The following is a 25,678-nucleotide window of genomic DNA, read 5'->3' on the forward strand; positions in this document are numbered from 1 at the left end:
AGGGAGGTGGGATAAAAACAACAACCCCCGCCTCAACAGGCCATGGGGGAAGGAGGAGCACCCTGGGGGTGGGGCTTGCTGTGTGCTGCAGCCTGGGAAGAGGAGAGGAGAGGGGAGGGAAGGGGAGGGGAGGGAAGGGGAGTGGGAGGGGACTGGTTGGGGAGGCCATTCCCTGGTCTGCTCTGGCACAGCACAGGGCCCAGACGACCTCTAGATGGTGAGACTGAAACTGGCTGTGCTGGGAGGTTTCCACCATGTACCCTGAAGGAAAGGGCAGGGCTGAGCTGTCATTCCTTTAGGCTGCCAGGCGTGGGACCCAGAACCAAGGCTCCTGGCTCTCCACCCTTTCTGCAGCCCCAGGAGCCTGGGGCGGCCTCTCAGTCACTCTCAGGACAAACGATCTTGCTGAATGCATAGAGTCTTCAAGGAATAAAATCAAGGATTTTTCATGCGCGTGATCAAAGCCTCACATTAACGTAGCAGAGTGAAGGAGGTTGCCCCATTTCCCAGGTGGAAGTATTGAGGTGCAGAGACATAAGGGACGTGCCCACGATCACAAACACAGCAAGTAGCAGAGCCCCTTGAGCTCCCCCTCTGCCCCCAAGCTGTCCTAAAGCTCCTTCTTGCTTTATTTCTGCCCCAGTCTCCCATTTAGGGTGTAGATACAGTCTAAGCCCATTTGCTGAATGCAGCCAATGCCATGTGAGGGATGGGAGCCAATGCCATGTGAGTGATGGGAGCCGATGCCATGTGAGGGATGGGAGCCGATGCCATGTGAGTGATGGGAGCTCCAACCCAGCCTTAATACATGTTTTCTTGTTCGGTGACTGTTTCATCTCCAGGGAGCCAGTGGGGCTGTTAGGGCTTGCACTGCAGTGTTTACAAGATGAAGGGGTCCAGCCAGGAGCTACAGAGGAGTGGAAGGGAAAGGCCTGAAACAGAAAGAGCAGGATCAGAACTGCGGCATGGTAGCAAAGAGGCAGGTGGAGGGACCATGGTAGGAAAGAGGCAGGGTGGAAGGACGAGCTTCAGGAGCACCCCTGCCTTGCCAGCCTGGGACAGTGTCCTTGGCTCAGACTCTGTCTCAGGAGAGAGAGGGTGGAGGGAATTACTGTGCACCTGTTTGTGGGGGACACTGAGGATAGGGCCACCACACAGAGCCTCTCTTCAGTTTTTGTAATCACAGCCACACAGGAAGACCCACATAATGATCTTTTTGGAGATGAGCAAGCTGAGGCTCAGAGAGGTTAAGTTACCTGTCCAAGGCCACACAGTGTGCCTGGAATAAGAACCTGTGTTCTTCTGCTCATGGGGCTGAAAGCCAGGCTTCTGCCCTTTGGGTCCAGCATCTCCATCAGCAAGCAGGCAGGGCAGCTAGGAAGGCCCCTACGCTCACAGGGAAGACTTGCGTTTTGACCTGGGGACCAAGCCACTTTCAGTGTACCAAGAAGCCCTGTGCCCTACAGAGATAACAAAGCTGGTATTTGCCTCTCTTGGTTCAGTGCTCTGTGTGCAGAATTCATTGGCAGGAACCCTGGAAGGGAAGGGGCTGAATGAGGGGCTATAAGTAACCAACCCCACCCCAACCTCCAGTGGCAGGGGCTATGATTGTCCCCATGTTGAGACATGAAACCGAGGGCTGTCACGGCAGAACCGTGTCCCCAACCAGTGTGGCACCAGAACCTGCTCTAACCATGGCCTCCCTTGGCCTCAGCTGGTGCAGTCCTCAGCACAGAGGAGGCTTGCCGGGCATGTTTGATGAATGACTGAATGATGCTTGGGTGATGCCTTATTGATCCATGAGCTCCCCAAACAGGGAACAGAGTCCTCTGCACATGTGTCTCCACGGCTAGCCTCACACACAAGTGTGCATCTGAGTAGGCTGTTGGATGACTCTCCTGGGATTTCTGCCAAAGCATGTGGCTTTGGTTTTCCTGCCTCTTCCCTTCTCCAGTGACGGTATCTGACCTGACCATTTGCTTCCATGAAGTTGGGGTTGGAATTACAAAGACCCAATAACCACAAGGCCACAACACCACAAGGTGTTTCTGATTACAGAGCTGGGGGATCTCTCTGGAGTCACTGGAATTGGATGTACAAAGGCTTAGCTCTCTGGGACAGGAAAGAGGAACCAGCCACAGCTCCCCTGAGGGCAGGCAGGGGCCCGCAGGGCTGGGAAGAGAAGGCAGAGCCTGATTTACTTTCGCTTCTGAGGCATTCCTGGGTAAGATGGGCCCATCCTATTAGTCATTCTGCCTGAATGGGTGGAGCCGAGGCTGAGCCCTTTCCCCAACTCTTTCAAGAAGGCTAAAATGTTGGTGGAATTTTCTTCCTTTAATGGACAAAGATGGGCATATTAGTTTTCTGTGGTTGCTGTGACAATCCACTATAAGCTGAGTGGCTTAAAAAAAAAAAAAAAAAGGTATTCTCTCAAATTCTGGAAGCCATGAGTCCAGAATTAAGAAAGAAACCATCTCTTGCTTCCCCTAAGGTCACATCACTCCAGTCTCCACCTTCCTCTTCACATCATCTCCTCATGGTGTGTGGGCACATGTGTATGGGCACATGTGTGTGTGTGTATGTGTGTATGTGCCCACACTTTCAAGAGTCTCAGAGTCCAGTGTGGAAGTCCAACCAGTACATGCTCAATGACCATCTTTTGCATTATTCTGTAAAGCCAATCACTACAAAGCTGTGTGATGCATTCTGTGGTTAGAATGTGTGACTGGTGAGGTGGCTTGTGGTAGTAAGCGGTGAATTCTACCTGGAGGATCAGGGCAGACTGCTCCACAAAGGGGGCCTTTGAGCCTGGCCTCAGAGGAAGAAGGGGAGTCCAGGAGGGAGCACTGACCAATGGAAGACAGCAGGCCCAGGGTTGTCTCTGGAAGGTCAACAGTCCTGCGTGATCAGGCAGAGCGCAGGCTCGTTGGATGAGAGGACATATTTGGAGGCGGGGGGGAAGGGGGTGCTGCAAAGGGTGGTCAGGGGCATTGCAAAGGCCTTCCCTCCCCTGCTAGGAAGTGAAACCACCTTGCAACTTTGGCACAAAGTGTGATCTCTGCTGCATTAACCTGGATGCATCCTTTTCTTCTCAAACAGGACTTCCTCAGAAAGACCTTTTCCAGACTACCCAGACTCCAGCACTTTCCTGTGATTTATACTCATGGCACCCCATGCTTGTCTTTCCCTCATTTGTACACACGCGAGGGGCAGCTCAGGTTAATGCATAAGAGCAGGACACTGGACCAAGACTGCCAGCAGGTGGTGTGCGGGACTGCACCATTACCCTGGTTCCTCACCCATCCCTGCTTACCCTTACCAAGCCAGTTTGCAGTGCCCTCCCCTGTGGGCAGGGCTTGCTGCCTGTCCCTATGTTTGGCTACTTGCTTTGCTTTAACCGGTGGAATTAGGGGGGAAATGACAGGGTACCAACTCTGAACCTACTGCTTGCTCTCTTGTACTTCTGCCATCCCTATAAAAAGGACATTCCTGGAGTGGCCTGTTGCTTTCAGAAGAGGAGGAGAGGCATGTGGAGCAGAGCCAAGCCCCCACTGGCCACCGGCACATAGATGAGAACAGGAGAACCGCCTAAATGAGCCCAGCCTGGATCAGAGCCAATACCCACCCAACAACTTGTGACAACCAATACATGGTGGTTTTAAGGCACTAACTTTTGGGACTGGTTTGTTATGTGGCTATAGCTAACTGATACAGGTGGCCTTGGGCAAGCTAATTAATCCATCTCTGCCCCCATTTTCTTTTTTGTAAAGTGGGGAAATGAATAGTACCTGCCTCATGTGATTTTTATAAGGATCAGATGAGTTAACAATTGTATAGCACTTAGGTGCCTATATACACATTTGTTTAATAAGCATCTTTGTCTTTATTCGAATAATGCTGTTTCCCCAACAAGACTCAATAACTGTTTCTTCGTAATGTCCCCAGCGACTAGTACAATGCTTGGTCCATAAAAGGCATTCAATAAATGCCTGTTGAATAGATAGTGGATTTTCCTAACACACATATAAATTACAAGACCAAATATGGAAATTCCTTTAAAAAAAATGCTATTTAATGAGCCCTACTAATTGCCAGGCATGATGTGAAACAACTTAGGTAGAGGTAGGTAGAATTATTATGCTCATTATAGAGACAAGAAAACTGAGGCTCGAGGTTAAGTAACTTGGCTGTAGTCACACAGCTAGGAAGCAGCAGAACTACGATTTGACCCCAATCTGAGTTCCTGCATTCTTTCCTCCACCCCAGCGTGCGTCCCTGTGTGCAGATGGCAAATCAAAGCCAAGATTATTTCCCACTGTAGGAAAGGACTGCAGGTAATAAGGAAGGGGTCAAATACCCAAAAGGGCAGGCTCAGCCTTCTGAGGACCTTCTGAGAACCGGGTCCTCAGAATGAACTCTTTAATTAGATGAATTCAGCTTTTTTTTTTTTTTTTTTTTTTGTGGGAGGGTCTGATTGATATTGTCACTGCAGGAGGAAGCCCAGTGTCAGCATATTCTCCAGGGGCATGGGCTGGCCTCTCCCCCAGTGGCCAGCTCCATTTTCTGAAGGTGGTTTATTGGAGTTTGCTCCCCGAGGGCCACTTCCTGAGCGGAACATGAAGGCAATAGCAAGATGCTTATGTGGAGGTTTTCTTTCTTGGGCAGACGTTGGAAGGGTTTGGAAGCCTATCTGAGTAAGCAGGTCTGGGCAGCCTGGGACTCCTGGGGCTCATATGCTCTGAGCTGCTGAGAGAGGATGTCAGCACCTCCTTGGTGGACCCACCGTGGGGCCAAAACAAGAAAGGGCCTTCCTGTGACTTCCCTGCCTGCTGCTGCAGCCATCCCCTACCCGCTAGGAGCTTCACATTCTCCCTGGGGCCTCCTGAAAGCAGGGGGAACTGGAGAACATGGATCACAGCACCAGGAGCCATGGGTCTAGCAGTCTGGTGTCAGACACATTCTACCAGCTGTGCAGACCGTGAACAGTCAAACAATGTCCTGTGCCTTAGTTTTCCCATGTGGAAATTAAGAACTCTAACTGCTCTGGAAACCATAGTTCAGTACCCTAAAGAATAACAATATCTATGCATGTATTCAACACCTCCTACATTCTAGGTCCAGGGCAATGCATTTTATATATATGACCTCATGCAATCATTTAAAAAACCCAATGAGAGATTGTAGGGTTGATTTACTCTTTATTTTACAAATGATAAAACTAAATCTCAGGAGATTAAATAAAAGTTGCTTACAGTTTCAGATGGTCAAACTTTGGAGCATCCACTTGGCATCTTTTCCACCTTTCTCCTTTCTAATAGAATCCCAATTTTATCTACGTAATTTTCTGTCTCCACAGGGGAAAGTGACCACATCCCTGGCTCCAGGACTCAGTCTCACTACCTCCAACAAGCAACGGGTGTTGTTTGGTGGCTATGCCGCTGGCCCATGGGTGAGCACAGGACTTGTATGGGGTGAGGGTCTCCTGAGCTAATGATGTTGTTCTGTGTGTGACCTCGGTTTCTATGCAGCAATCTGATGAGTATGAAGGGAGTCACCCTTAGGATGAAGCCAGTGTGAAGCAGAGATGGAAGAAGTGGAGTCTCTGATGACATTATTGAGCCATTGAACCAACCACTCCTGATGCTTGCCCTCCCTCTAGATTTCCTCAGTAGTCAGATAATCAATGTCTTTATTTTTCAGTCTAGTTTGAGTCTATTTAAATCATCCTGAAAGACACATGACATGAACTTTCATCAGTTCAACTTTGAACCCATGTCTTTCCAATCAGTACCTAAAATGACAAAGATTTCGTATTTGTTCCATTAAAGAATTTAACGAGCATTTGCTGACTGACTACTAAGTATATAAATATTTTACAAACATTTCACTTTATTCTCATCATGGCCTGAGAAGGTACATCAAGTTAAGATAATTTTTCTCCTAAAGGAACAAAGATTCAGAGAAGTTAGATGACAGAAGTAAAAGACACACAGCTATTAAGTGGCAGAAAATAGCTTCAAACCTGGATTTCTCAGAGTCCAGAGCCCATGCTATTTCCAGCATTGCACACCACTTCTCCAAAACCTGTGAGCTCCAAGCTTTACCCCCTACCCACTGAGATTATCAGCAATCGTATCATCAGGTCAGTTCTAATCCTAGTTTTAACCACCCCCATATACACACTAGAAAGTTGCCCTTAAGACACTGGAACCCATTATGAACCCATTGTCTTTTATCCTCAGATCAAGTGAGAAAGACCACCTGGAAATTTGGAGGGGAAGCAAGGCTACTTCCTGCATTTCTAAAGAAAAGAAGGAAATTCTACCAACAGTTCCCTCCTCAATGGATTTGCTAGGGTGAACTCTGCCTTTCTCTTACTTCTGAATCATTTCGTCCCCAGGAAATTACATTTAACACAAAGCTGCTAAGCAACTACTATGTGCCAGGTTCAGTTCTCAGTGCTGAGGATAGACCAACAAAGAACTCAAGGTCCTATCAGTGGTGTGGACTGAAGCCTAGCATTTGTGGGGCCATGTTTCTTAGTCACCTAGTATTTAAGGGCTCATTGCTCATGCATCACTTCCTCTTGTTTTCTATTCTCTTATTATACCATTTTCCAGTAAGGCATCTCAGGGACCAAGGAGACTGGGAAACTTCTACATATTTTGGGGAACACATTAAAAAACTAGGAAATCCTATAACATAGTTATCAAAATTATGCTGTATTTTAAATACATACATTAACTAAAACAACACCTTGAATGTAAAAAATGCAATGACATATACTTATGCTCTTCACAGAACAAAATACATAATTTTTAAAGGTTCATTTATTCACTATCTATATTCATTGTGCCAGTTTAAAGTTGTGTTAGTCTTCAAGGTTGTACTACTGGCACATGAAAAGCAGATCAATGTTACAGAAATAGGCAAAAATACATACAAGAATTTAGTATATGATCTCTGCAGAGTTTTGGCAAAGTAAAACTTTATCATTTTGATAAAGTTCAATTTGTTAACGTTCCCTTTTATGAATTATGCTTTTGGTGTCAGGTCTAAGAACTCTTTCCCTAGTCCTATATCCTGAAGACATTATCCTGTGATTATTTTCTTAAAATTTTATAGCATAATATTTAATATTTAAGTCTATTATCCATCTTGAGTTAACTTTTGTATAAGGTGTCAGATAGGTCAAGGTTTATTTATTTGCCTATGTATGTACAATTATTTCAGCAGTATTTGTTGTAAAGGCTACTTTTCTTCTATTAAATGCTTGTGTACCTTTTCAAGAATCATTTGTAACTATTTATGTAAACTATATCTGGATTCTCTATTCTGTTCCTTTTATCTAGATGTGTGTCCCTCTGCCAATAAAACAGTCTTGATTATTGTAGCTATATACTAAGTTTTCAAATGGGGTAGACTGATTCTCTTTCAAAATTGTTTTGGCATTTTTAGTTTCTTAGTCTTTCCACATATATTTTAGCATAATTTTGTTTGTAGTTACAAAATATTTTTCTGGAATCTTATGAAAATTGCCTTAAACCAGTTTGTCAGTTTGGTGAGAATTGACATCTTTGTTATTTCCAATTCATGAACATGGTATGTCTCTCCATTTATTTGGATCTCCTTTGATTTATTTCATCAGTGTATTGTAGTTTTCAGCATAAATGTCTTTTACATGTTTTGTTAGATTTACATCTGGGTATTTCTTTTAATATGTGATTGTAAATGCTATTGTATTTTTAATTTCAGTTACCAGTTCTTCATTGATAGTATGTAGAAAGGCAGTTGATTTTTCTATGTTTATCTTTCTTCCTGTGACCTTGCTGAACTCTCTTATTATTTCTAGGAGGTTTTTTGCATATTTCTTCAGATTTTCTACATAGGCAATTATGTCATCTGCAATAAAAACAGTTTTATTATTTCTTTCCAATCTGTATGCTTTTTTATTTTTACTTCTTGTCTTATTCTACTGGCTAGAACTGCCAGCAATAGATTAAATAAAAGTGGTGAGAGTGAGCATACTTACCTTCTTCCTGCTCTCAGGGAAAAGTTATTCAGTTATTGATCATTAAATATAAGATTAGCTGTATTTTCTTTCTTCCTCTAGTCCTATTTTCCTAAGATTTTTAAATAAAAAATTGGGGTTGTATTTTATCATATTCCTCTTTCTTCATGAATTGGTATTATCATGTAGTATTTTTCTTTAGCCTATTAATATTGTGTATTACATTGATCTGACTTTTAAAAATTGAACCATCCCTGCATACCTGGAATAAATCCCACTTTGTCCTAGTATATGCTGAATTTTTTTTTTTTTTTTTTTTTGAGATGGAGTTTTGCTCTCGTCACCCAGGCTGGAGTGCAATGGTGCAATCTTGGCTCACTGCAACCTCCACCTCCTGGGTTCAAGTGATTCTCCTGCCTCAGCCTCCTGAGTAGCTGAGATTACAGGCATGTGCCACCACACCCAGCTAATTTTTATATTTTTAGTAGAGATGGGGTTTCACCATGTTGGCCAGGCTGGTCACAAACTCCTGACCTCAAGTAATCCACCTGCCTCAGCCTCCTAAAGTGCTGGGATTACAGGTGTGAGCCACCGTGCCCACCTGCTGAATTCTATTTGCGAATATAATGTTAAGGATTTTTGCCTTTGTATTCATGAAGGATATTGGTCTTAGCATTCTTTTTTTTGTATTAGCTTTGTCCAGTTTGAATAGAGAGTAATACTAGCTTTGTAAAATGAATTGAGAAGTGTTCCCTTCTCTTCTGTTTTTAGGAAAAGTTTGTATAGAATTAGTGTTAATTCTTCTTTAAATGTTTGGTAGCATTCTCCACTGAAACATCTGGATATTTCATCTTCAGTGAAACATCTGGAGATGTTGGGGGGCAATTTTAAAATTACAAATATAATTTCCTTAATAGTTATAGGTATACCCAAATTATATTTTTTCATATTGAGTGAATAGTGGTTATTTGTGGGCTTTTGAGGAATTGGTCTATTAAACCTAAGTTTTAAAATTTATGTGTGTAGAGTTCAAAGTATCTCCTTATTATCCTTTTGATGCTTGCAGGGTCTATAGTGTTATTTTCTGTTTCATTCGTAATATTGCTAATTTGTGTCATCTTTTTTTTTTAGTTTTTTGTTTGTTCGTTTGTTTGTTTGGTCAGTCTTGCTACTGACCACATTTGTCAATTTTGTGTACCATTTCAAAGAACCAACTCTTTGTTTTGACTTTTCTCTATTGCTTTCTGTTTTCAGTTTTACCGATTGCTGTTCTTGTCTTTATTATTTCATTCTTTTTCCTTACTTTGGGTTTCTTTTGCTCTTATTTTTCTAGTTTCTTGAGGTGGGAGCTTAGATAATTGATTTAAGACTTTTCTTCTTTTCTTGAGTATGAATTTACTGCTAAATATGTCCCTCTCAACACTGCTTTAGCTGTGTCCAACAAATTTTTTAGGTCATAGTTTCACTTCCATTCATTTCAATGTAATTTTTCATTTCCTTTAAGACTTCCTTTTTGAACCATGAATTGTTTAGAAGTATGCTGTTTCATTTCCAAATGTTTAGAGATTTTATCGGTTATCTTTCCATAATTTACTTCCAGTTTAATTCCATTGTGGTTGAAGAAGATACTCTGTATGTTTTCATTTCTTTTAAATTTGTTGAGGTTTATTTTATAGCACAGGCTATGGTCGATCTTGGTATGTGTTCTTTAAGCATGTGAAGAAGATGTATATTTTGCTTTTGTTGGGTGATGTGTTCTACAAATGCCAGTTAGATTCTGTTGGTTGATTGTGTTGAGTTTTTGTATATTCTTGATGCTTTTCTTTCTAGTTCTACCAATTGTTCAGAAATGTATATTGAATTCTTCAACTACGAATTCTTTATTTCAGTTCTATCAGTTTTTGCTTCACACATTTTACAGCTCTGTCATTTGAGACATATACACTTAGAATTACTATTTCCTCTTGGTAAACTGACTTATCATTGTATAATATCCCTTGCTAGCTCAAATAATTATCTTTGCAGACTACTTTATCTTATATTAACATAGAGACTCCTGCTTTCCTTTGATTAATGTTTGCATGGATATATATTTTTTCTATCATTTTACTTTTAACCTGCCTGTATCATTATGCTTGAAGTGAATTTCTTGTAAGCAGAATATAGTTGAGTCATGTTACTAATCTCTGTTTTTCAGTTGATGTGTTTGAGTGTAATTATTTACATGATAGGCCTTAAGTCTTATTTTTCTGTTTGTTCTCTCTGTTTTGTTCTTTCTTCTAGTGGGTTATGTGGACATTTTTAGATTTACAAAGATGTAGAGTTTTGATTTCTCTATAATGTTTTTAGTGGATCTCTTTGTGTAGGGTTTTTTTTTTAGTGATTGCCCCAGATATTACTTTATATACATAATTTATTACAATCTACTCTTATCATTTTTATAGTTTGAGTAAAGGATGATACCTCACTTCCTTTAATGACCCTTTACTCTCCCCTATGTATAGTATAATTGTATTAGTTCATTTTCACACTGCTATAAAGAAATACCTGAGACTAGGCAATTTATTTTAAAAAAGAGGTTTAACTTACTCATAGTTCTGCATAGCTGGGGATGCCTCAGGAAACTTAAAATCATGGCAGAAGGTGAAGGAGAAGCAGGCACCTTCTTCACAAGGTGGCAGGAGAAAGAGAATGCACAGGAGAAAATGCCACTTTTAAACTATCAGATCTTGTGAGAACTCCCTCACTATCACTATCACAAGGACAGCATGGGGGAAACTGCCCCCATGATCCAATAGCCTCCTACCAGGTCCCTCCCTCATCATGTGGGGATTATAATTAGAGATAAGATTTCGGTGGGGACACAGAGCCAAACTAGATTAATAATTTTCTTAACTATTTCTTCTACATACATTTAGAACCACATCAGACAATGCTAGAGTTTTTGCTTCAAACATCAAACACAGTTTAGAAAACCAAAGAGGAGAAAGACCATCTATTTTATTACCCATACTTTCACTTAGCCATGTTCTTTCTTCCCTTCAGATGTTCCAAGATTCCTTCTTTTATTGTTTCCTTTCTGTTTAAAGAACTGTCTTTAGCCATTATTTAGGGCAGGTCTGCTGATGACAAATTCTCTGAGTTTTCCTTCATCTGAAAATGTCTTAATTTCTCATTCATTTTTAAAGGATATTTTCACTAGATGTAGGATTCTGGACTGACAGTTCTTTGCTCTCAGCACCTGAAAATATTGTGCTACTTACTTCCTTCTGGCCTCCATATTTGCTAATGAGAAATTCACTGTTATTCTATTTGTTTTTCCCTTATAGGTAAGATATTGTCTTTCTCTGGCTGTTTTTAAGATTTTTTTCATGTTTTTGGTTTTCAGAAATTTAAATATGATATGTCTTGGTGTGGATTTCTTTGGTTTATCCTGTTTGAGATTTGCTCAGCATTTTGACTTTGTAGGTTTGTATGTCTTGCCAACTTTGGGGAGTTTTAGCTATTATTATTTCTTTGACTACTTTTTCAGCACAATTCTTCTCTCTCCTTTTGGGGCCCCAGTGATACAAATTTTAGATTTTTGTTGAGGTTCTACCGGTCCATGAGGCTCTGTTTATGATTTTACATTCTGTTTTTCCTATGTTGTTCAGATTGAGTAATTCCTATTGTTTCATCTTCCAGTTCATTAATTATTCTCTTTATCCCCTCCATTTTGCTGTTCAGCCCATCCACTGAACACTGAACTTTTTATTTTGGTTACTGCATTTTTCAATTCTAAGTTTACCTTTTAGTTCTTCTTTATATCTTTCAATTTTTGCCTTGTCTTTCTATTTCTTTGCTGAGACTTTCTATGTTTTCATTTGTTACAAGCCTGTTTATCATTGTTTGTTGAAGCATTTTTATCATGATACTTGAAAATCTTCATCAGATAATTCTAATATCTCTGTCATCTCAGTGTTGGTATCTATTAAATATCTATTAAATGTCTTTCCTCATTCACTCTGTGATCCTCTTGGCTTATGATATGACAAGTGATTTTATTTTAAGATCTGGACATCTTAGTTTTATGCAATGAAGCTATGAATCTGAGTGTTTTAGCTATTTTTAATGACTGCTCTAGCAGGGGAAGTGGGGATACTGCCTTGTCATTTTTAGGCAGAAATAGAAGTCCTGAGTTCACATTTGGCTTTGTTGATATTTGAGAAGGGGGTTCTCCATTTTGCTGGGTGAGAGTGAAAGTCCAGCCTCCCCACATGATCTCTAGTGATACTGCTGGGAAGGAGATCTCATTGTCAGCTGGTAGGAATGAAATTCCTGGCTTCCTAATTGGCCACCTCTGACATCAGTAGGGGTATTGGGGTGTCTTGTCAAAACATCATGAGACCGAAAATCTAGGCTCTTCTTTTGCCCTTTGCTGTCATGAGTGAGGATAAGGGTTTCAAGGTTCTGTGTGTAAAGTGTTTGGCTAATGTAGAGCAGTTATTGGGGGCAGATTTTGTTTGAGCTTTTGATTTTGTCTGCTCCTGTCCATGTTTCTGGGAGAACTGGCTTCTTCACATCCAATTCTGGGATATATGAGGCAAAGAGAAAACCCAAGGAACCCACCACCATGTTATTCCCTGGGTTCTGAGGTCTCGAGCCTTTTACCTTCCCCTCTCTATCTTGCAGGAGCTCCGTATGTTTGTCTTGCATATAACACCTAGGCTTTTCATTGCACTTAACAGGATGAATAGAGAAAAGTACACCTGCTTTTTTGTCTTAGGCAAGTAAGTCCCCTCAAAGATACACTTTTAGTTGAAAAAGGAAGGTGCAGAACAGAGAGTGTGCTCTGTGTAAGCACACATATGTGCAAAGACTCTCTCTGGAGAGTCAAACACAAAACACCAATCACATGGCTTCCAAGGGGACTGAGGTCAGGGAGGAAAGAAACTTAGGCTTCTCTGTATATTCTTTTGTAGCATTTCAAACTTGTACCATGTGCATGCGTTGCATATTCAAAAGAATAAATGGTTTTTTAAAAGAATGCAGCACGATGTACATTTTTATATTCTCCAGGAATATTTCCCTGACTGTCTGCCTAACCTTGTGTTCTGGGCTGAATTACGTCTCTTCCAAAATTCATATGTTGAAGTGCTAGTTCCTAGTACCTCAGAATGTGACTGTATTTGGAGATAGAGCCTTTAAAGAGGCAATCGAGTTACAATGAGGTCATTAGAGTAGGCCCTAATTCAATATAACGGGTGTCCTTGTAAGAAAAGAAGATTAGGACACAGACATGCACAGAGAGAAGACCACGTGAGGACAACAGGGGAAGACAGCCGTCTGCAAGCCAAAGGGTGAAGCCTGGGAAGAACCCCTGCCAACACCCTGATCTCGAACTTCCAACCTCCAGGATTGTGAGTAAATAAATCTCTGTTGTTTAAGCCAGGCAGTCTGTGTTACTTTGTTATGGCTGCCCTAGCAAACTAATCTAACTTGTTTGGAGATAACACTGAAGGTATGAAGTTGAGACCCTTGGTGAGTGAGAGACCTGAAAGAGACGGCTCTCCGGCCACACTAGCTGAAGTTCTGCCAATGTTCCTACTGTGGAGTCTGTGAGGCCCGGGCTGCCTCTAGGATGACCCTTCAGCCAGTACTCCCTGAGTGAGGAAGCCTGGCTTGCTCCAGATTTTCTGTTATGGTGAATGCAGTTTGGGGAACCTTCCCAATACGGCATGATCAATAACAACACTGATACTGAGCCTCGCTTGGCTCCTTGTGTTCATTCTCAATCGGTTACATACCCAGAGGGGAGAGGAGAGATTAAATAGGTTCCCTCAGACTTCCAACAAGAGCAGCCCTGCAGTTTTTTGGTGCAAATGCTTTGAAGAGCATCGTCCTATATGTCTCTTTTAAAAAGACCTGTGGGATGCATCCCACTCTGATGTCAAAGTCAGAAGCATTTATTACCCACTTAACAGCCTGTGCTTCTGTTACAAACATCAGAGTCCGCCTTGCTCTTTGCCCAGACTCTTTCTACTGTGGTAGAAGGCAGGCTACTTGATAATCAGCTACGAAAATAGCCTTTCAGTCATTTTTCTCTCTTCCCTCCTGTGCTTTTTGTGTTTTTCGGAGTTTTGTTTCGTTTTGTTTGTTTTTAATTTGTCCCTTTTTTCTGTTTCTCGTTTAAGTTGTTTTTAGTATTATTTTACCCATGTTTTTGTTACACGCTCGCAACTCTGAAGATAAGCTGATGTGCGAATACAACCAGGTGGAGAGAGATAACCCACATTCTCTTGTAACTGTAATAGTTACAATAGTATCAATTATAATAACAGTGAATGTTCACTGAACAGTTTTTATATACTCATGACTCTATAGTGCACATGACATGCATCATTTCACTTGATCTTAGAACTGTCCAGGGGAAGATATTATTGTTCTCAGTTCATAGACAGAAACAGAGGCTCTGAGTGATTATAACATATGGCCACAGCCCACCTCGCTTATAAGTAACTGACTGTGCATTTGAAACCTGGCTGTTGAATTCCACGGCCCAAGCTTTTAATCACTGAAATGCTACTTGGCAAAAGGAAGGGCAAGTGTCTTCCTTGTGCCTGGCACATGAAAGATACTCTTTGCATAATTGTCAAATATTAGCTTAGTGAGACAGGGCTTTTGCTCTATTTTGTTCATAGCCTGGCACTGAATACGTGCTCATTAAATATTTGCTGACAGTATCAAATGAATGAGTGCATGAATGAATGAATACAAGGATGAACATGAGAATCAAGAGCTGTGGGAATTCAGAGAAGGGGAAGCTTCCCCCGCTCCCCAATTTGGGCCAGGTGAAATACGAGAAGAATCTACAATAGCTCTTCTGATACTAGTGGTAAAAAATCCTGACGTCATTCCAAACAGGCTCTGTGTTGCCCAGCCCACACCTCAGGAGATATCAGGAGGCTTAGGAGTGTGGGGAGGGCAGAGATTTCACATCCACCACAGCAGAGAGAGGGCTCCAGAAGAAACCCCAGATCTTCAAGCTGCACACAGGGTTGCAGTCTGCACAACTTCTGCTGATGGCCCTGCTTACAGGTATGGGCTGGAGTTGCTGCACCTCTGGGTGCTAAGTGGTTAGGCGCTGGGCATGGCTGTCCCAAGCATGGTTCGTGTACATAATTTAGAACGTGAAAGTGCAGAGATGCTCTTCAAGTTGCTCCCAGAGGTGACGTGCATTATCAAAGGGGAAGAACCATCCACAGAGAAGGCAGTGATTGCTTGGGGAGTGACTGGAGGATGGGATTTAGTCTCCCATAGCCTTATCAGTTATTTGCCCCATTCTTCGTTGTGGACAACTGATGGTTTTCAGTCCCACATAGAGGGCTATGGAAATACCCCAAGCCCACATCCCTGCCCACAAGTCCCTCACCTGGTGACACAGGTGCTGTTACAGGCAGAGTGTCCACCTCATGCTGGCCCCCCGGCTCTGTGGCCCCATTCCTGCTGACCGTGTGCTCACAAAAGATGTGGTGAAGTGCTAACCGCAGTACCTCAGAGTGAGACTTTATTTGGGAATAGGGTCATTGCAGATGTAATTAGTTATGATGCACTTATATTGGAATGGAGCAGCCGGTTCATTCAATATGACGAGTGTCCATATAAGAAGAGAAGAGACAGAGAGAGTGGAAGGCCATGTGATGGCAGAGACACGCCGGAGAGGACCACGCAAAGAAGAGATGGGAGTGATACAGCTGCAAGCCGAGGAATGCCAAGCTTTGCCAGTAACTGCCAGGAGCTGGGAGAGACACACGGAGCCGACTCTCCTTCCAGTCCCTCCAGAGGGAGCCAACCCTGCCCGACACCTTGATTTCAGACTTCCAGCTTCCAGGATTGTAAGAAAATAAACTTCTGTTGCCTTGAGTCACCCAGTCTGCGGTGATTGGTTACAGCTGTTGTAGGACATGAATACTCTTAGCCACGCTGCCCGAGTGCCAAGACACTTCTCAAATCATCTCGTTCCCATGTGCAGGAACCTTCAGTGGCTCCCCATTATCTTCAGGATAATCTGCAGCTCTCTGGGATGATTCACACGGACTTCAAAATCCGGCTTTGCCTGGCCACCTCTGTGGCCTCCTCCCCGAGTCTCCCTGCCACTGTCCTTCCAACTCAACCACAGCAATGCCTTCATGAACCCCTTCTTTGTCTGGAAAACTCTTATTTATTCTTCAAAACCTGGCCTAAATGTTCTCTCCTACAAAAAGGCTTCCAAAGTCTATCTGAGCAGAGAGAACTGGTTGCCTCCTCTTCAGTGCTTGAGAGCACCCCGAAATACCTTTGTGATGGCAGGTAACACAAGAACATAAGCTCCATGAGGACAGGCAGTTTATCTCATTCACTGTTGAGTCCTCAGAGCCTAGGTAATAGTCATTCACTAGGTATTTGTTGAATAAATGTATGAATTAATGCAGGAAAGAATGAATGAATGCAATGTGCCATAATTACAGTCGCTTGAGAGACTGAGTCCCTTGGTGTCAGGACTATGTCTCATTTGTGCTGTGCACCTATGGATGGCAGGGAGACAAAGGTTTCTTTCCAGCATCTGTAATTGGAAAGGACAAGGTTTGAGGGGCACAGGACTAACGGTAATAAAATGAAGCCAGGCATACTCCCCAAAATAATAAAAAGGTATTTGCAAGCCTTCACATCAGCTGACTGTAACTGTTTTAAGAAAGCACAGAAAACAGCCGGACATGGTGGCTCGTGCCTGTAGTCCCAGCTACTCTGGAGGCTGAGGCGGGAGAATGGCGTGAACCCGGGAGGCGGAGCTTGCAGTGAGCCACGATCCTGCCACTGCACTCTAGCCTGGGCGACAGAGCGAGACTCTGTCTCAAAAAAAATAAAAAAGAAAGAAAGCACAGAAAACAAAGAAGGTTCAACACAAGCAGTCCCGCAGTAGTGTGTCCCCAGGTTCCAGAAACAATAGACATTCCATGTCATCAAAATTATAGGACTGCAGCTGGAGGTCATCGTGAGGACAAAGGTCACCTGCATGGAGAAGCCCTCCCTAACTGTGCGATGTAAAGTGGCCATCTAAATTCCCCACGTAGCCCTTGGCATACTCTGCTTCTTGCGATCTCTTTGTTTATTATCTCATCCCTCTTCCTTCCCCTGTGGTACATCAAAGGCTGGCGAACTACAGCCTCTATGCAGCAGGTGAGGAAACCAACTCAGGGAGGGAAGGAGTCTGCACTGGGTCATGCGGGAGGCAGCCTTGGAACTCTCATGCTATTACTGGTCTGCTGTTGCTAACGGAATGTTAATGCTTTGCGTTTGATCCCAGCCCATGGAAAGTGGAACGCCAAAGCAGGAAGGACCCTCAGAGACTGTTCAGCCCAAATGTGCTATCGCAGAGATGAAAAGCGAGGCTCACTTACCACAGGGGAAGGAAGAGGGATGAGATAATAAACAAAGAGATAGCAAGAAGCAGAGTACGCCAAGGGCTACGTGGGGAATTTAAATGGCCACTTTCCATCACACAGTTAGGGAGGGCTTCTCTATGCAAGTGACATTTAAACGGAGATCTGACTGACAAGGAGTCAGCCCGCTGATGATCTGGGGGAGGAATATTCAGGGCAGAGTAAAGAACTGTGCAAAGATCTTAGAGTCAGATTAGTTACAGCGTCACCTCTGAAAGAGGAAACACTGCAAGATGCAAAGGCCAACAACCAGTGAGTCTTGGATGGCCTCCTGGCTTAGGTCAGATTCCCTAGAAATGGAGCCTAAGATAGAGATTCTTGTGTGAGCAATTTAAAAAGGAAGTGTTCTCAGGAGACACATGTGAAGGAGTCAGAAATGTGAAATATGGGAAGGGGACAAGCCAGGCAAATGTGTGGTTTAGGGCGAGTCTGGCCTCCTGACCCCATGGGGAGCTCTGGAGCTTTGGATGCACCACAGAATTTGTCTTGGCAGAGGCAGGAGGGCTGGGTGGTCACACCCCATATCAATCCACTGTTGGCCACAAGTCACTCCTAGGGGTTTGGCCATACATCCCAGGCATCCCTGGGCAAAGTAGCTCCCATCAACCAAAGGCAATGTTCCAAAAGGATGCAAACATGAGCTGCTGGCAGCCAACACCTGCCGCATCTGGGAAATGAGTACAGCAGCCCCCAAGAGGAGTTGGGTGAAGACCAGCATGACTCAGTGCACCTATGGCACACCCTAAATCATTCCAGATACTTTTCCACCCATTGCCCCGTGTGATATTTACATCACCCTGAGTGGAAGTCATCACTATTTTGCAGATTAAAAACTGATGTTTAGAGAGGGTAAGGTACTCGCCATGGCTCACTCTGCTAGGAAGTTAGTGAGCTGGGCCTCAGACCTAGGTTTTCTGATTCTCTTTAGGCTACTTCAGACTGCCTCCATTGCATATATAAATACTCCAAAGATGCAGGCAGTAGGTGCCATTTGTTTTATACCTTGCTGCATAGTATATGTATCTCATAGCCAGAGATGTTAACACACTCCTTAGGGAGGAGTAATTCCTGAAAGCCAGTGATCTTGTGGAATACTCCTTTGAGCATCGGCTCAGAGCCTGGTCCACATCCCTGGTTAGTTCAGGTGACCGGTACCTAGCAGAGGAAGTCATTCTGCTTCCAGTCTGAGTGCCTACACGTCAGCTCAGCAGAGACCCTGTGGTCCTAAAGCTTGAGGTGAAAACCACAAAACTGATTTCATGCTGTTGTGGGTGCTCAGCTGCCTGCTTTGGGAATCCTCTGGAAAGGCAGCTTGCAGCTCGCATTTGTGCCTGGTGAGCAGCTAGTCTGCATCAGTGAGCATTGAGCCCCACGCATCTTCCATATTAGTCACTTTTTTACAGAGATCTTTCTAAAATGATTAAGATGCTGAATAAAATGTAAGTCTCTTCTTAATGACCCAGGGATCATCATCCTGAGTATGGGGCCAAATATAGTATTTCTTTCAGAAAGTAGGTACTGCTTGCCCCTAAACTAAATAACCCCAGATTTCTGCCTAGTATAAGTTAAATTGCATCACCCTACACATTTGTATGTTGAAGTCCCAACCTTCAGCATCTCAGAATGTGTAGGGTCTTTGCAGATATAATGAGTTAACATTAAGTCATACTGGAGTAGAGAGAGACCCTAATCCAACACAACTGGTGTCCGTATAAAAAGGGGAAGCTTGGAGACAGACACACACAGGGAGAATGCCAGGTGGAGATGAAGGCCAAAATCAGGGTGATGTATCTACAAGCAAAGAAATGCCTATTATGGCTTGAAAGACTGACAGCAAATCACCCTAAAGCTAGGAAAGGGACATGAACCGATTCTCCCTCACAGCCCTCAGAAGGGACCAATCCTGCCTATCCCATAATTTACAACTTGTAGCCTCCAGGACTATGAGAATAAATTTCTGTTGGTTAAACCACTCATTGTATAACACTTTGTTTCAGCAGCCCTGGGCTAACATACTGCCCTTGCTAGTCACATGTAGGGTTTACTTTTTAAATATTTTTTCAAAATATTTTCTTGGTAATCTTATGTATATGAATATAATAGTTTCTCCTTTTATGAACCCAATTCTTTTTTTTCAAAGATGAAAGAGAGCTGAATATTAACCCAATTCTAATTCAACTTCTAATCAACTAGAAGCTGGAGAACAAAATCATGAAATAGTTGGGCATATGAGTAAAATGGAAACCAGCAGGGCCGAGTAGGGCTCACTGCTTGAGTTTTCTCACAACTTTTTATTTATGCTTGGACTCTCCCTTCTTGCTTTGAGATTCCTGTTCTGAGAAGCCTGGGTTCCCCGAGCTGGACCATCAGATAAACATGTTTTCATTGGGAATTGACATGTTGGGTCCCAGGCTGAGCTCTTTTTGTACATTATCTCCTTTAATCATCATAACCAAGTGGTAAGGCAAGAGTCTTCATCCTCACTTTATGCTTAAGGAATGAGAAAATTACAGAGTGAAGAAAGTTGTCTCAAATCATGCAGCTGATGAGCAGTATAGCCAAGAAGTGAACCCAAGCCTTTAAGACGTCAAAGACTGATCTCTTTCCATTAGAACACAGGATTTCTGGTCATTAAACCCAACAGCCCCATATGTTGGTATCACCTAATGATCATACTTATCATGATTCTTTGTGTGGATGGGACTGGGATGTGATGATGGGAAAAGGATTCCAATAGGCATCAGCCTGTGTACTGAACTCCAGGGTGACCAACGACTTCTAAGTTTCCTCGCCATCAGCTCAATCCAAAGATAGATTCTTGGCCAAATTACACTGTAATTGCATTGAATCCAAGAAGTTCTTTCTTTTGTCCAACTAAATTCTCAAAGCTTCAATTTATTCCGTTCCTTTTGATGGGAAGCTCTCTAGAAAAGGAAAATAAACTTCTTCCATGTTTCTACTCCAGATACGTGATATTTCTGCAAGAATAAAATTTGTCACCTCTTCTCTGTAAAACAATTCAGTGCAATGATAGACTGTTTTGTTTTGTTTTGTTTTTGAGGTAGTCTCACTCTGTCACCCAGGCTGGAGTGCAGTGGCACAATCTCGGCTCACTGCAACCTCCTCCTCCCTGGTGCAATGTATTCTCTTGTCTCAGCCTCCCAAGTAGCTGGAATTAGAGGCGTGTGCCATTACGCTGGGCTAATTTTTGTATTTTTAGTAGAGACAGGGTTTCGCCATATTGGTCAGGCTGATCTCAAACTCCTAACCTCAATAATCCGCATGCCTTGGCCTCCCCAAATGCTGGGATTACAGGCTGCTAGACTCTTCTTTAATCACTTCTCTGTAGAGTCACTCAGCTTGAACCAAATAGTTTAAAAACACAAACACTGACTCTTTTCATCCGTCATGTGCACAGACATCAGACAACTCGGCTTAGGCCTTGCTGTGTGCAGGAGTCTTCCTGCTTAGATTCTGCCATTTTTTCCATGGACCAGGAAGTCCACATCATACCATTTTGTCATCATTGTGTGTTAAGTCTGAGTCAATAAGCCCTTAATAAAGACCCTTTCTGTGTTTATGCCATTCTGAGAATTTGATGAATGCTATACCCTCCATCCCCAATTCATATTAAAAAACACAAAAAATTAATATGAATTCAAATATTCTGTTTTTCAGAGTCAATCACTGTCCATGGTTTCAGGTTAAAAACACCTGACTTAAAAAGAGACTAAGAAAAAAAGAATCCCTGAAATGATTTCTTAGAATATTGATGACTTTATCCCAAGGCTAGTCCATTAAAGTGTGAAGCTGCATGTTGCAATCTGGTCAAGAAAAGAGATTATGGAAAAAGAAGGAAGAGAAGGAGCAGATAAAGAAGGACAAGGAACAGGAGAAAGATGAGGAGAAGAAGAGAAGGAAGAGACTTTGGCACCCACTGACAAGGGTTGGAGAGAAAGACCTGTGTCCTGATTGACCATTTGTGCTGCCTTGGGAGTCGGAAGCACAACTCTTGTCACAATGACATAGACTTGATTTACTGTTGAAGAAATCCTTCATCTCTAGCCTCTCGGGAAGATTTGCCAGCCTGAGACATACCTGTGGGGCTGTGCTTTCTGCCTGGCCAGCCACCAGGGATACTCTGAAAAGACTCTAGTTTTGTCTCCATGGAGAAAAACACCAACCTGAGAATGAGAAGAGCTGTGTGACCCTGGGCAAATCCCTCTACTCAGCTTCAGTTTCCTCTTCTGAAAGATGAGAATAATTGCCCCTGCCCAGCCTGTCTCTCAGGGATGTGGTGATGTCCAGGTACTTTACAAATGGAAAACACTGAATTGATATAAGGAAGACATTTGTCAGTGGGATGATGGCTTAGGGGACACAGTGGCAATTTATTCTGAATCACTCCCAAGTGCAATTTTCTATTTTCTATTCACTTCTCATTGTCCCAGAGTTGAGAAACAGCCTTGCTCTTCTCCCACCAGCCATCTCTCTTGCCTTCCACCAGCTCACTTAGATCTGGCAGCAACAGGAGTTTCACAAGTACCTGGGACAGACTGCCCTCTTAGAAGACTGTGTGGAGACAACGTGATACTGAGCACCTGTTGGACCTGACCTCTAGAAAGGGTGTCTGGGAATAGGTAGGGCCATATTTTCTTATCAGGCAAAGCCACTGCATTCAAACAACCTCTTATGAGCACTTACTATGAGAGTGGTGCTCACTGGGGATGCTAATGAAAGATGTAGTCTCTGCCATTAGGAGTGGAAAAAGAGCCAGCTACTGTTGAGTAGCTCAGGTGGACCGGATGCAGTATGGATGCTTTCTCTAACCCTTGAAGCAATCTATTGAGGTCACATCCTCCTCACTTACACACAGGGAGGACAAGGCACAGAGAACCTTGGCGATTTGCTCTAGATGTGCAGGATGGAGCCAGCCTTGGCCTCTCTGGGTCCAAACCCCATGCACTTTTCTCTGTGTTGAGTTAGCACATACTCTGGAGGAAGAGGCAAAAAGTCTGTAATACCACCAATGACAATAACTCACAAGTCTTGAGCAGGTATTATCCACCAGACACTGTGCTAAGTGCTTTACAGAGTTACTCTCTTCTGATACAACACCACAACATGGTTTCTATTCATAGCTCCATCTTGCTGGTGGGATAACTTAGACACAGAAGGTTAAACAAAGTGACCAAGTTCACACAGAGAGAAAGTGATAAATCCAGGGCACAAATGCTGAGAGTGACTCCAGAATCCCCACCATTAATGTCTCTGCTACATTCTCCCCATCAAATGATGAATCACTCTGTAGGATGGTGAGACTCAGCACACAGAAACCAGTGAAAGATTCTCCCTGTGATGGCGAATTTTATGTGTCAACTTGGCTGGGTCACAGGGTGCCCAGACATTTGGTCAAACGTTATACTGGGTGTGTCTGTGAGGGTGTTTCTGGATGAGATTAACATATGAGTTGGTAAACTGAGTAAAGCAGATTGCTCTCCTGAATAGAAGAAAAAGACTGAGTCAGAAGGAGCTTCTTTTGCCTTCCTGCCTTTGAGCTGGGACACCAGGTTTCTCCTGCTTCAGACTTGAACTGAAACATCAGCTTTTTCGGGGTCTTGAGTTTGCCTGCTTTAGGACTGGAACTACTCATCGGCTCTTCCAGGTCTCCAATTTGCAGAGTGCAGATCTTGGGATTTGTCAGCCTCTGTAATCATGTTAGTCAATTTCTATATAAGTCATAAATCTCTCTCTCTCTCTGTCTCTCTCTGCACACACACACACAGAGAGAGAGAGAGAGAGCGAGAGAAACTATTGGTTCTGTTTCTCTGACACCACAGACAGCAGCTTCTAAGCTGCATGCCTTATCCCTGGATCATTCCTGGTTCATTCCCAATAAGGGAAAGTTCATCCCTCATTGGTTTGAAAAATGGAGGACCTTTCCATAACCTCTCTGATTTTGGGTCTTCGGAGCTCTTCTGGCCTCAGCCAACTGGTTGACCTTTGTTATGAGCTCCTGAGGCCAGGGACCAACTCTTTCATCTTGGTGCCTTGATGCCTAACACACAGCAAGGACCCTTGTACATCTGCTGGTTTGAACACAGTTTGGAGAGAAGGCAAGAGAAGGGGAAAATGTAGCTCCCTGCTCTTTGGTTGGATAACACAAAAGAGGAGGAAGAACAACCTGAATGAAGGCAGGGAAGTGTTGAGTGTGGATCAGGATGGAGTTTACCTGCCTCGAGCATCCAACTGGTGCCTGGTGTTAGTTATAACGAGGAAAGACCACTTTTGCTTTTTTCCCATGGGGCAAGACCACTAGAGGGGATTTTACCTGGGTGAGAGGCAGGAAATGCAGCTCCATGGAAAACCTAACTCCCCACAGCAAATGGCCCTGGTCTGAAGAGCAGGATCTGCAATGTCAGCAAGCATAGGCTAGCAGCCAACACGCAGGTAGGCAGCAAAAAGTTGAGGGGTTGACAGCGTCAAAGAAAAAACTGGCTCTAATTTCAGCTAAGCATAGAGTGTTCTCTAAAGATAAGCCATGTTCAGCCAAGGCCACTCTTTGGCCATGTTTGGAACAAGACAGAGAGATCACCTTGCAGTGCCCAAGGTGTGGGTGTAATGAAGTCCTCCTTGAAGGAAGATGTAGCTCCTTCCAACCCTGGATTTCTGGCCCCCTATCCTGCCAGGATGCTAAGCAGAGATTAGCAGCTTCTTCAGCCAACTGGCACCTCAGCAGAGAAAGGGCCAGCCTGGTGCTGCTGAGAAGGACCGGTCCTCTGTGGAGGGACTATGCCCTGCCCCAGCCAGGCTGGACCCAACTCCTCTCTCTGAGTCCTGGGAATCTCTTAACTTAGGCTTTACAGGCCTGTTTGGGTCCCTGTTTTCTTTGAATTCCATAGAATCTCAGAGATAAACCACGTTGAGCTCCCACTGCAGAGATGGAAAAACTGAGGTCCAGTTGACTTAGCCTCCAAGAGGTACAGCCCAGGTGAAGGTCTAATCAAATACTACATTTTTTTTTTTTTTGAGATGGGGTCTCACTCTGTCGCCAAGGCTGGAGTGCAGTGGTGCGATCTCGGCTCACTGCAAGCTCCACCTCCCAGGTTCACGCCATTCTTCTGCCTCAGCCTTCCGGGTAGCTGGGACTACAGGCACCTGCCACCATGCCTGGCTAATTTTTTGTATGTTAAGTAGAGACGGGGTTTCACCATGTTAGCCAGGATGGTCTCGATCTCCTGACCTTGTGACCCGCCCGCCTCGGCCTCCCAAAGTGCTGGGATTACAGGCCTGAGCCACCATGCCCGGCCCGAATGCTACATTTTTATTTCTAGGCAGGGCCACTACATGGACTCCCCATCCAAAGCAGGATAGGCTGAGAGGGATTAAGCTGTGGACTCACACAGACCTAGGTTCAAATCCTGGCCCCCCCATTACCAGCTATACGGTGTGGGAAATATTACATCACCTCTCTGAGCCTCTGTCTTTTCATTAATGAAATGAGGACAGTAAAATTTCTTATTCAAGACTGGTGAGGCTTTAATGAAAAAATGTCAGGCACTCAATAGATGCCAGTTGCTACTTCATCCTGCCCAAAGGAGATAAGCTGAGTAGCATTAAAGAGGACCCCAATTCACCCTTCCCTCTCATTCTAAGTCCAAGCCTGGAGCCAATCCTAAGTGATCAAATCCCTGCTTCTATTCTTTGAGACCTGAACTGACCACTGACACTCTGTCAAGCCCCAAATGCCTCCCTCCCAGATAGGGGAACTCAGAAAGCTCTTCCAAGTGATACCATGATATCACCCAAAATCATGGTGCAAATAGCTCTATAGACCAGTCCCTCCCCCAAAGCAAACATTAAACTGAAAAGAGTAAGTGAAATAAACTCTTCTGGAATGCTGGAACTTGAGGACATTGATGACACCCAATAGAATTCTTGATAAAGGAAGAGGTTGCTGATCCTTCATAAGTGAGTAGCATGGGCAAACCAAGTACTTTCCTCCGTTTCTCAGCCCCACTACACCTGTGGGCATAGAAGCTTATGTTCTTGGCATAGTTGGCTGCAAGAGGGTGGGCAGTGAGACTTGTTCTCCAAAAGTTTGAAGTTGTACATTTTGGTTGGTTTGGTCATGGCTTGAGAGACTGGTACAGATACATGGCCCTCTTGTCATCAGTGACTTCCCTAGTGGCATCTATTGGAAGATTTA

The sequence above is a fragment of the Trachypithecus francoisi genome, unplaced genomic scaffold, assembly GCF_009764315.1.
Source record: "Trachypithecus francoisi isolate TF-2019V2 unplaced genomic scaffold, Tfra_2.0 Lachesis_group3, whole genome shotgun sequence".
Lineage (NCBI taxonomy): Eukaryota > Metazoa > Chordata > Mammalia > Primates > Cercopithecidae > Trachypithecus > Trachypithecus francoisi.